The sequence below is a fragment of the Pieris napi genome, chromosome 24 (genome assembly GCF_905475465.1).
Source record: "Pieris napi chromosome 24, ilPieNapi1.2, whole genome shotgun sequence".
In the NCBI taxonomy this organism is placed as follows: domain Eukaryota; kingdom Metazoa; phylum Arthropoda; class Insecta; order Lepidoptera; family Pieridae; genus Pieris; species Pieris napi.
Genome location: NC_062257.1, coordinates 6,983,989 through 6,996,008, shown reverse-complemented (window position 1 = coordinate 6,996,008; position 12,020 = coordinate 6,983,989). Strand labels below are relative to the sequence as shown.

General features: G+C 32.0%; 1 protein-coding gene across 1 annotated transcript in view; it reads right to left on the bottom strand.

The window, feature by feature from the left end:
* The window catches only part of LOC125061905 (leucine-rich repeat-containing protein 24-like), a 35,782-nt gene extending 24,032 nt beyond the window's left edge, over positions 1–11,750 (bottom strand). The window contains exon 1 of the mRNA XM_047667542.1: positions 11,653–11,750. The gene's annotated coding sequence lies outside the window, so the exon portion shown is untranslated. The remainder of the gene's footprint in view (positions 1–11,652) is intronic.
* Between the last annotated feature and the right edge of the window lie 270 nt (positions 11,751–12,020).

Sequence of the window (12,020 nt, the reverse complement as noted above, 5' to 3'; positions counted from 1 at the left end):
ACAATCTTTTATAATTTAATATACTGATAATGAACAAGGGGAGGTTTTAGGAGATTGGCTTGACCTGCATAACCCATACATGATATTATATATAAAGTTTTTTTATAATAAAACTTGGTCCAACATCATTAAGCTGGATGAGCGTAGATTTAGTAACTCAATAAAAGACTAAATTCGTTTTGCGGTTCTGTGGGCTGCCGCGACGTAATTTAGTTAAATGCTGATCAGGGGTGGCGTGTGTTAGGTATATTCTATGTATATAATATAACACAGCTTTTTCATAAAACGAAATAAGTTTGTGGTACTAAAACTACTAACTGTGGTAAAACGTGAATTTGCTTAATAAATCCGCCAAATGTTTATTTTAATGTAGTTAGGGGGTCAAAGATCAATGGGACATGATAAAGGAGAAAGGAACAGATAAAATAAAGAATACATCATTAAGAAGAACAAGAATAGCAGATGTTAGATTTAAAATAAATAAACATAAGTGGAAATGGGCGGGGCACGTGGCATGAGGACCAGAAAAGTGGACCAAGAAAGTATTAAACTGGTACTCAAGGTACAGTACACGCAAAAGAAAAAGACAAAATTTAGAAGGTGGACCAAGAAAGTATGAAACTGGTACTCAAGGTACAGTACACGCAAAAGAAAAAGACAAAATTTAGAAGGTGGATTAAGGAAACAGCAGGTGATACATGGCAGAGAATGGAATAGTGCTGTTAGTGCAGTCAGGAATGGCGGTATTTGGAGACCTTTGCCAAAAAAAGGCACTTTGTAATAGTATCTGAAATAAAAGGCGTTTTTATTATTAGTTAAGTAAACATATGACATGTAAAATTATATAATATAATAAGATTGCCTTAGTATATATTACATAATAAAGTCCTCTGACTACGTCTGTATGAACGCAATAAACTCAAAAACCGCCAGACTGATTTTGTACAGCTTTCTTCAATAGATAGTAATTATAACTTATGCTGGTATTATGTGAAAAGACAGAAATATAAAGATTTTGTTGAAAAGGAGCGGACGGCAAGAAGGCACTTATATTTTCAAAGGAGGATTTCTACCTTTTTTACTAAATAGAAAAAATGTTCTCTCTTGTCAAACAATTTCAAGGGAATAACAAAACACAAACGTCAAATAATTGTGAGAGACAATGACAAATGACACTAAATTGACAATTGACTCAACATACATGATTACGCGTGTACTACACATTTAAATAACTCATTCGACGGATATAAAGAAGAATTGATTATATTATTTACATAACACGTTTCGAGAGCTTTCCACATCAAGTTAATAGCAATTTACTGAATAATATGATAACGCTACCTAAAAATAAAATACTTAAAAAAATCAATGGCGCTGTAACCTTTTTAGGTCTGGGCCTCAGATTTCTGTATCTGTTTCATGTCAATCTAAAAGGCAAGTAGGTGATCAGCCTCCTGTGCGCCTCGCCGTCGATTTTTTGGGTCAAATTTCCTTCACCGTTCGAGCAAAATAAATGTTAAATGCGCAGAAAGCAAATCCATTGGCTCACAGCTGGGGATCGAAGCTACGACCTCAGGGATGAGAGTCGCATGCTGAAGCCACTAACACTGCTCTAATAACGCCATCTATTGACGCTAGTTTGAATCAAAAGATCTAATGTTATTAAGCTACTGACCTATGAATACGCGTTGACCTGTTAGAGTTATCAAACGGCCATTGAATGGACACTTAAAGATAGGAGAGCAATAAAAACTATTCAAGAGAACCTTATTGCTTTTCCTTTAGATACGGCTTAGAGATAACAGGTCCATTTATCAGAATATAGATTTAAACACGCATTCAAAGTAACATCTTTATACGCAACAATAGTTGTGTTAAACTGGCTAACACTAGTGTTTTGATAACCAAGTGAATTTTTTAACTTCCGGAAACAATATGTAGGTATCACCTACCTTTCAACACATACTATTTTTGTTTACATTTTATATTAAATTATTACTTTCGTACTTTATTTTGTTAAGTACATAGCCATAGATATAACATAAATTACAAACAAAAACACACAAAATAACATCAAAGAAAAAAATAAAATGAAACATATCAAAAACAATAAAAAATTCCTTTTTCCCATTCGGTTCGTTTCAAGTGTTTAATGCGTGTGTGCTGTGGCTGTAATTGGCATTGGCTCAGCATTATGCCGAATAGCCGATTGTTCCACAGCGCTGGTCATTCTGCCAGAGACCACAGCAGCTAGTTTGCGCCTCAGTCGCAAAAAATCAAAGAAAAGGAATGTAATAAATACTTACATACACAATAGAAAAAAAAAAAAGTTTACGACTTTGTTCAACTGGCTGTAACTGCATTTAAAAGATACTTAATGTTTCGTTATTGTTTTAAATAATGAGACTCTCATCCCTGAGGTCGTAGGTTCGATCCCCGGCAGTGCACCAATGGACTTTCTAAGTGCGCCTATAAACCACTCGCTCCTACACCGGCTTGCCTAAGACCCAAAAAGTCGACGTCGTGTGTCTGGCACACGAGGCTAATATTAGATTGACCAATGATCATGAAACAGATACAGAAATCTGAGGCCCAGACAGAAAAAGGTTGTAGCGCCACTGATTTTGAAAATAACAATTTAAATGTTTAGATTTTGAACGTAGAGAAAACACTACGGCGTAGCAAATTTTGGCTTCTTATGCAACTGTTGTAGCATTGTAGCTATTATCCTTCTACGAGCCCGGCTTAGCGTTAGAGCATTGAAGCTATATTTTATTATTTTCTACATGTAGTGCTCCACGACAATTCTTGTAATACCAAGAATGGTAATAATACTACATTATCCCTGAGTTTTAAGAATGTATGATTTTATTTATTAATACAATATATATATATATATTCTTATATATAAAATATCCACAGCTAGAAGAGGCCACTACTTTACTAGTACAGTAACAAAAAGCATAATAAACACTTAAAACACAAAACTATAGTATAACTATAGTATAGCCTAAGGGACGGAGCCGGAGTATACTATTTCTTTAAACAATTGGAGGTCGTATCTCTCCTAGAAAATACGGTGGGTATAAATAAATAGTGATGCAAAAACAATTTTTAAGGCAGTCATTACCGCGAAACACCACTATTTGGAACCAGCTGCCAACTGAAGTATTACCGAACCAATTCGACTTTGGGTCTTTCAATTTTTAAACGACCGGCAACGCACACGCGAGCCCTCTGGCATTAAGAGTGTCCATGGGTGGCGGTATCACTTAACATCAGATGAGCTTTCTGCCCGTTTTCCTCCTCTTACATAAAAAAAGTCAACAATCTTTCCAGTTAATGGGCGTTAATGCTCGCTCTTTGAAGTCACAGTTTACCCTTAAAATATAACTTCGTAAATACCTCACCTCGTCTGCCCTTCATTCGATCGCATATAAAAGTATTAAAGCACGTGAATAAAATCATTTGCATGAAATTTAATTGTGATACAGTTTTATCCTAATACAATCTAAATCCGATTATACCTGTTTTTATAAATTGCCAATTGATATTGAATTTTCTGGTTAAAATGGATTAATAGTGCAAGTTCTGTAATAAAATTTATTATCGAAAATGTCTCTAAAAAAATTACTTTCCAAGTACCTGGAGATGAGATATTAATACACTTCGATATCTAATAATACTATTATTAATACTTGCATGGTAAAAAATCTACTCTGATGAGGCAGTCCAAACCACCTTCAAAGCTGTTATTCATTGCCGTCCGAATGTTTTTTTTAGAATAGGGATCAAAGAACTACCTAGATGGCAAAAGTGCATAGATAACAATGGTATCTACATACTTTGATTAATGAAATATATTCTATTTTAAAAAATCATTTTTTGTTCGTCCCATACAAAACGCCAATTTCATATGTAACATATTATTATAAAAGAATAGTAATAATAATAATTAAAAATTAATAACTAGAAAATTAAGATGAATTTAAAAAGTGTTGTCCCTGTGGCAGTGTAGCTATAACGCTGGCAGCATTTCCTCGCTGTATTACTATACCAGTCGTGTGCTGTGGTCACCGGTAGTATCTACCAAGCGCCAACTTAAATCTTTAATTAGCGTCTGTGCACTTGAACCCCACGGCCCAAGAGTAAAATAAAAATAGAATTTATTCATATAAGATTACTTAATAGATACCTATGAACGTCAGTAAATAATTATTGCTTCTAAATTACTGGCAGTCCTCAAATCAAGGGCATTGAACGGGAAGAACTGGCAATAATCTCCGTCACTTTTAAATCGGCAAGCTTTTTACGGTTAAACAACGACCGCTATTTAAGCCTTGACTTGTTTAAGCTATCACGGAATATATTTCAAAGGCGTATTCAGAATGTCCAAATCATTAAAGCATCATGAGCACACCCCACATACACACCATCACAAAGCACCGAATTAGGTATTACATATTTATTAATTTTTTTCCTTTCGTAAATTACGAACCTTTTTGTATATTATGTATTCTTTGGCAATATCTTTAGTATTTTTGTTGTACATAATGGTATAAGATGTGGATACACAAAGACCTTGAACGAGATGCTTATTTAATGAAACGTATTTTATATTTAACTAGCGGACCCGACAGACGTTGTCCTGTCTTAACTATGAATATTGATTTTAAATTGGTATAATGAATTAAAAAATATTTCAGAAATAAAGTGTTTATTACTCTAATGCTTTATGTTATACAACATTCTTTGTTTGTTTTTCTGGTTCGCATATCATTATATTATCAATATAATAACTCCGATCGAAGCATTTATTTTGAACGATATTCATTTTTCTTACATCCTCTTTGACGATATTTGCAGCACGCATTCTGTCAATGTTGTGTTATGTCAAACGCCATAAGGTTACACCAAAAAGTTCGAATTGTATGGTGGTTAAGTATTCTTGAATTTTCTAATTTTCCGCGCAAAGTTTTTCTTTTTTTCTTTTATAAGAACCTTCTCCTGACAATTACAAACACAACAAAAAAAAACCAGACAAATCGGTCGAGCCGATTTCGTGTGATGTCGTGACAACGGAAAACGGGTTTCATTTTTATATATGTACTAGCTGACCTGGCTAACTTCGTTCCGCCCTACAACCTTGTAATATCGTTGTTACTTTAATTTAACTTATTTTAGGATTTTATTAATGTATATTACATTAATACAACTTTTTTGCAAATACAGAAATGTTTTATTGCTTGCCATTGCGAAAGAAGAATGGTAGTTTTACACATTAGGCATCTTCTCTCTAGCGTCAATATGGCGATACTGCATGTTAAGCACTTTCTGATATCCAACATCTTTTGATCAGGATCAAAGCATGGTTATGCATCTCCTCATTCACCTCAAGATCGGAATTTCTTGAACTGACACGAATTCGACGTAAAATGATGCGTAGTTTTGTCAACAGATGGCACCATATGGTTTTTGCATTCGTAAAATTAATTTATTTATTTATTGTTATTCGTTAGCTAATCTGATATTTTATTGCTTATTCTGCTATTCCGGACGGAAACAAATCCAACAAATCAAAAACCATGGCAATCGGTCCAGCCGTTCTCGAGTTATAAGTGTTGTAACAAACACGACTTTCTTTTATATATATAGATTTAATATGTCAATAAATATAACCCATATGGGTTACCTAGCAAATTTCAGTCCAGAGTATGTTTAATTAATATTTAAAAAAAAATATTTTTTTATAATTGCATGTAGTAAATTTTTTTCAATCAATGTTTCTAATCAGGGTAGTATTATATATGTATCACTATAACCTTCTTTTTTACTAAAGATGTATATATACTTTAGTGTCACATAAAAAATATACACATAAATAATTAATTGACTAAAAACAACCTAACGTTTGCATATTCTATGGGCTTCAAACTTTCGATTGGTATAGAATTAATCTAATAATCAAACCGAATCTATATATATAAAAATGAAACCCGTTTTTCGTTGTCACGACATAACATGAAAACGGCTTAACCGATTTGTCTGATTTTTTTTTATAACATACCTTGAAGTACGAGGATGGTTCTTACGGAAAAAATTAAAAAAAATTGAGTGAAAAAGTCTAAAAACAACACTTTTCTATATTCCCATACAAAATATTCGTAATAATACTTAAAAGTCAATTTGAACTTTAATACCATAGAATAAAGTTCAAGTGCTAGGAGGGGTTCCGGGAAGGTAAATTTTTATTTTTTGATATAATGTATTTGTTGTCTTATAAATTTTCTTTTTTTTATCTTACTAGCTAGACCGGTGTCCCGAATAGCAGAATAAGTATTTTAAACAAATAAAGAATCGACTGTTAGGCGGTACGATGTTCGCCAGGCCAGCTAGATAAATATAATATACGTTTCATTAAATAAGCATCTCGGTGAAGGTCGTTGTATATCGGGATCTTAGACCATAATAGTTTATGAAAAATGTGTTGTGTTCATGTAATATTACTGGATGACTTATCTAAATTTAGACCGCGTCTGAAGATTGAGTGAAGGAATTATACTTCATTCGTTATGCATTCACTTCAACGCCTGGGGAGTGATTGATCTGTGTTTATTTCAGACTTAGTTTATTGTGTATGGTGAAAGCAGTTCGCGAAGTGCTGAATGATAATCCCAACCCTGATGTCTTAACTTTAAATGCTTTTCTTTCTGTAAAAACAATTTCCGCTTGTGAAAATCGTACTACGTTTTGTGACTTTTTTCTCAAATTGTCGTGTTTTGTTGTTACTATATTATAAATGTGCATTTCGGCATATCTGCTGAAGCTTCAGCGTCTTTAGCCCGTTCTTCATTTCTGAAGGCCGTGCACATCTTCTTTTACTCTCCCCTTTATTGATTCTATCTCCACTTGATCGGTCCAGCAAGTGTCCTCCACTCTGCCAGTCACGATGAGTTTTTCTAAACTTTCTGACTCTGTTTGTAACATGTCCAAAAATCTCATGTTGGGAACAAAGTGTCGAAAGATGGATTTTTTCCTCATACTTGGCGATTAAAAGGAGTGGTGCGGACTTTCTTGCCTTTTCTTCGCGCCCTAGATTTGGGAACTGCTAGTAAATAGAACCTTCCATTGTTTTTAATTAAACGATCATATAATCAATATTTGATTTGCGTGTTTTTGATAATTAGGCCTCTCTTTATGAGTTTATATTGATTTATTTTTATACAGAGCTTTTTGTTGCTCGGCATTTCGAACTTATAATTAAGAAATCTAAAGTTTGTATGAGGTTCCTGGTACATTATTTTACGGGAAAGGCTAATTAATTACTATTGTGGTACAATTTGACATAACATATTTCAAAAATGTTATGTCAAATTGACAGATGACAGATTACTTAGACATGTAATTAGCTCACGGGATGACATACGCGCAACTTCAGTAATTAATCATCACGACCTTTGCACGACTTTTATTGCCCTTCACAACTTTTTTTTGTCTTCTATCATATTTCAAACAAGATTTATTTAACGTTGTACCTTAAAGTTATGAAATTATATTGCGGTAATCTGTACTTGTCATAATATTATTATAAACATAAACTCAAAGACGACTAAGCTACTGGACCAATTTCATAAGAATAATATAAACCCTGATGAAGCTCCAAGGAGAAGAGGGCACCTCTAAAAAAGCTGGATAGAAAAGAAAGAACCACCCCCCCCCCCCCCCGGGTTCCGACAAATAGTACTGTATAGGAAGTTAGGATATTAGGATTACAAGACAAAAAATCTTTCTTGTACATTTGTAATTTAGAAATATCCTTATTCGTGCACAGAAACATACATATTTTTGAGTCTAATTAAGAAGTAGACATGGGGATAAATTGGCTGTGCCAAAAACAATCCGGAAATACAAAAAACACCTTTTGTATGGCAATTAAGGTTTACAATAAATTACCAAAAGAATTAAAGCGACTTGGTGTATTACCTTTGGAAAAATGTACTTTTGCGAGTACTGTAGTGGATATAACATTTGATAAAGTATGTCATGATATGTACAATACAAATAATATAAGAACTGACCAATTCATGTGACTAATAATGAATAATGTAAAATTCCTTTAAAGACAAATTTGCGCGCCATTGTGTGTGGCAGAATATGCGAACCACCTTACACATTTTTGTACCATATTCTTGCAATAAATAAAATTATTATTATTTATGATTGGAAATAAACGGGCTTTATTTTTTTTAAATAATCGATACATGAACATGAATAATCCTAATTATGTATATACGAAGCATTAAATGCTTAATTAGAGGCTAATTAAATCACAAACCAGTGAAAAACATAGCTTCAAGAGATCTATAGTTAACATTTGTAAAACTTTACTTAATGGCGTAAGTTATTCACTCTTAATGGGGGACTCTGAGTGCTGTTAAATCATATTAAGAGACAAAAGGAGATATATTGTTTTATAATATTATGCTATCAAACATGACATGAGGACAATCAAACACTTATGAAAATCTGTAACATGATAACTGAGCTCTAAGATAGTTTAAGGGTCTGTTTCACAATGTATGGATAAAGTACCAAATAGCTATGCACCACATACATTATTTGGAAGATAAATTGTGCTATTTGACACTTCATCGGACTCATAACTTATGATGGACTTTATGTGACGAATAGCGCTATCTGACAGTCTCAAACGTAACAATAGTGTTTATCCTACCAATAAGTAGTAAATAGCTAATTTGGAATTTATGTAGAACTTATCCGTACATTGTAAAACAGACCCTTAATGTAGGCTAAACATTCGAAAAGGTTTCTTTTCACAGAAACATAACTTACATACATAAAAAAATTGTGATGTTTGTTTCAAATCCTAATCACAAAAGGATGTCCTAAATTCATCCTCTTTACGCTTTCAGATTTTGGCCCAAATTCTTTGTCGATAAGGACATTTCTATAGTTATAAAAGCATTTCTTTGTAAATGAATTCTTTTAATATATTTGTGAAAGCTTTGAATAAAATATCCTTCCATTTACTGTATAAAAGATTTTAAACTTTCTTAAAGTACGAATCAAAGCTTACAAAAAATATAAAGGGATACATTTCAAAGTCTGTTCTGTAAGGCTGTATGTAAAATAAGGTTGGTTATCGTTAAGAATTTTATTTTATAACTAACAAGTTTTAAGTTCGCGAGGTCACGTAAAATACACGTCGGATATAGAAAGAAAATAGATGATTATAAAAGTCAAAATCATTTATTCATATAGGTAACACAATGTACACTTATGAACGTCAAAAAAGAAATATCCATTAAATGCTTCTACTTTTACATTTACTGCCAGTTCTCAAATCAAGGGCGTAGAACGGAAGAGAAGAACTGGCAATAAACTCTCCGCCACTATTTTTAATCGCCAAGTTTTTTTTTAACACAACGTTTGTAAGGAGCTGCAAATATAACGCCATGTTCCATCTTAAGTAATAAATAATAATAAAATAAATTAAAAACAAAGACTTGTCCTCTTTCTATAGATCATTATTAGACGTCTATTTTATTCATATTGTACTACAGTTTCAATTTACGTGAAAATATAGAACAGTGGACCGCTCTAACAATTTCAAATCTTATATATATAAAAGAAAGTCGTGTTTGTTACAACACTTATAACTCGAGATCGGCTGGACCGATGTTAGTTATGTCTTTTTTGATGGATTTTTCTCCACTCCGAATAGCAGAATAAGTAATAAAATATCGGATAAGTTATCGAATAACAATAAATAAATAAATTAATTTTACGAATGCTCACGGCATGTGGTGACATTTGTTGACAAAACTACGCATTATTTTACGTCGAATTCGTGTCACTTCAAGAAATTCCGAACTTGAGGTAAATGAGGAGATGCATAACCAGGCTTTGATCTTGATCGAAAACATGTGTTACCTCATCAAAAAATGTTGTAAAGCAGAAAGTGCTTTAACATGCAGTATCGCAATATTGGCGATAGAGAGAAGAGGCCTAATGTGTAAAACTGCCATTCTTCTTTTGCAATGGCAAGCAATAAAACATTTCTCTATTTGCAAAAAAAGTTATCACCTTAATGAAATCCTAAAATAAGTTAACTAAAGTAACAACGATATTATTATTAAGGCGGAACGAAGTTAGCCGGGTCAGCTAGTTTAATATAAAAGTAATTATGATAATTCAAAATTACCAAACATAACACAAAGTAGTAATAATAAATCAAAACCTACTATTAATACCATATAATTTAATAAAAGATATATAAAATATATACTGACATATATCGCTATATAAGTATAAGCGATTTTTAAAGTATTACTAATCAAAATATTAAGATAAGTTTATTATTAAACATAATTTCTTGTTAAATTTACGCTTCACTACTAACTCATGAAGAAAATAACAAGAGATTGTAGGAATACAACTACCACTATTTGGAGTTTGCTATCTCCATAATTGTGTTATGCCCAGACACCGATAGAGGACTGGGCAAATACCGCAGGATTATCAGGACAAAATAATTATAATTTACATAACAAATAATATCACGAACAGGTGAACAATTATATAAATGAGCGGTATACTCCAGCACTGAATTTTAGTGGGCCTATGCAATGAAAATATTTTTTTTAATTTTAGTGCACGTTAGTAATAAGTGCTAAACAGTGAGTAAAAAAAGGACACAAGAGCAGAGTGTCTTTCCATTAGAGACTGTAAGTAGTATTATTGGACACTTTATTTTCTTTCTTTCTTCTTTTATTTTCTTATTTTATGTTAAATATCCTTTTTAATAAATTAGGTTAGACTTAAATTACTTATTAGTCTTAAGTTAGACTAGATTGTAATGTTCCATGATGTCTCAGTGAAGACACATGTATAAAAAAAATATGCTTTTAAATTTTTTCATTTCCAACAAGTACCTACTTGTTTGATATTTTCATAATAATGTATATGTGTTGCATTTAATTGCATAAAAACTGTCATATTTCCCATGAAAGGGCTATGGGACGTTGGCTTACAGAGAAAAGAGAAAAAAATATTTAATACAGCTCATAACAAAATTAAAGCGAATTTTTTAAACTCAGGTAATTGCTATTATAATTAGTAATTTAAAAATAATTTTCATTTTATGTACTGGTTAAAAAAGGACTAAAATTATTGTATACTAACTTTAATTAGTACGTTTTTTTAGTTAGTAAAAATTTCGTTTTTATAATTAATTTTTATTACGATAACTATTTCAAAAAATATGGATATAAATGAGGCTCATTATAGTGTTACTAATTAAAATCCTTCTTTTGATTTTAAAATTTTAAGTTGAAAAGTATTAATTTGATATAAAATAATAAACTAAATTTTCACATAAATTTTTTAACGAAAGTTGGAGGTATTAATTAAAACTTATTTACTAAAGTGTATAGTAACAATGTAATGATAAAAAAAATATTAACGATGCAATTTAAACTAATAATAATTAAATACATATTTAAGAATTATTATCAAAAACATTATGAAAAAATATACCACCGATTATCAAAATTTCCAACACATTTTAAACTACTTTTAAAAAATGTTTCTAAAAAAAATATAGCCATTTCTAATAAATAGAACACTTACCTTACGGAACCACAGACTACATAACACACAACACTAAACGTCACACATCACAGCACAACTCGTTTTCCGCCCAGACGTGCATACGGCGCGCCCGCCCAACCGCTTGTGGCCTAGCGCCCCGCAACCCGCGTTTCAGGGATCCCATGAAAATATTCTATTGCGCAATGCATAAATTATGTTTTGCAGTACATGTTCACACCTTTCTTTCACATAGTTTTGGATAGCTTTAAGTTGTACGCAATTGTCAAGAGCTTGTTCTAACTAATCCGAAAATAATATATTAACAACATTCGTTATTTTATTTAGAGAAATTATATTGCAAGAAGATTGTTTGATGATGGCTGTGTTTGTTTGTCATGTCCATGAGA